Here is a 1,648-nt window from a genome sequence, read left to right on the forward strand (position 1 = left end):
ATGACAATCATGGCTCTTCAACCCATATAACTGTCCATCGTCAATCTTCACAGCCCGAGCAATGTTAGAGACATATCCATCTGGAAATCTCAGTTGTCTCAACCATTGACATATATGTTTTATTTGATCAGGTCCGAGCACGTACTTCGCCTTTGGTTTCAGTACTTTGCCATTATACTCTTTGAGTTCCAATTCTGGTCTTTTACATATTAATTTTAAATCCATACGGGCCTTCGGATTATCCTTCATTTTTCCTTTAATATTCATTACTGTATTGAATACATTATCAAACACATTTTTCTCTACATGCATCACATCCAAATTATGTCGTATCAATAGGGTCGGCCAATACGGTAGTTCCCAAAAAATAGATTTTTTTGACCAATTGTGTTCCTTCCCAAATCCACGGAAGGGTGTAGGACTGCGGGCATCTGTTAATACATCTGGAAAGTATCGCAATCTTCTTAAAATCTCTATGCCAGACAATCTTGAGGATGGACCTTCCGTTTCAGTTGTGTCTGCTGTAAATGCATTCTTTTGACGTCGGAACGGATGATCGTTGGGTAGAAATCGACGATGGCAATCAAACCAGCAAGGCTTCCTTCCATGCCTCAATCTAAAAGCTTTGGAATCCTCCATGCAGTACGAACAAGCCAACCTCCCATGTGTGTTCCAACCAGATAACATACCATATGGAGGGAAGTCACTGATTGTCCATAGAACAACGGCCTTCATGTTGAAATTTTGTTTTTTTTTGGCATCATACGTGGTAACACCGTCATCCCACAGTACTTTTAATTCATCAATCAATGGCCTTAGATATACATCAAGATTTTGGTCAGGTGAGGTCGGACCAAGGATCAACAGAGACAAGAAAAGATTCGGACGTTTCATAGACAAGCTTGCTGGAAGGTTGTATGGAGTTACAAATACTGGCCAGCATGAGTATGGAGTTGATCTACCCCCAAATGGATTAAATCCATCTGTACATAGACCGAGTCTAACATTTCGCACTTCCATTGCGAAGTTCTGATGAGTACGATCAAAGTGCTTCCAAGCTTCAGCGTCAACAGGATGCGTGATCTTGTTTTCATCGTGTCGAACTTTATTTGCATGTCATCTCATGTGTTTAGCTGTCTTTGAAGACATATACAATCGCTGCAATCTAGGAGTGATAGGAAAGTAGCGGAGCGACTTGTATGAAACTTCCTTTGATCTCGTGCTACCATTGCCTCTTGTCTTTGGCTTGAACCGAGGATGCCCACATGACGGGCATGATATGTCGTTTTCCTGCTCCTTGAAATACAACATGCAGTGATTTGGACAAGCATCAATCTTTTTGTAACCCATACCTAGAGCGTTGACCATAACTTTCGCACGATAGAAATTTTGTGGCAATTTCTCATCTTTAGGCAACATACTCTTCACAATCATGCACAAATGGTCAAAACATGATTGACTCAAATTATACTCGGACTTCAAATTCATTAGTTGAAGAACTGCAGACAAGATAGTGTGACTCTCACAACCGTTCCAAAGTGGCTCATCAGCATCTTTAAGTAAATCATAAAATCTACTAGCTGCATCGTTTGGTGATTCTTCATCTACGGCAGTTCTTACATCACTAGAACTCATAGCAGAACCCAGT

This window comes from Nuphar pumila, chromosome 9 (genome assembly GCF_984573655.1).
Source record: "Nuphar pumila chromosome 9, dmNupPumi1.hap1.1, whole genome shotgun sequence".
Lineage (NCBI taxonomy): Eukaryota > Viridiplantae > Streptophyta > Magnoliopsida > Nymphaeales > Nymphaeaceae > Nuphar > Nuphar pumila.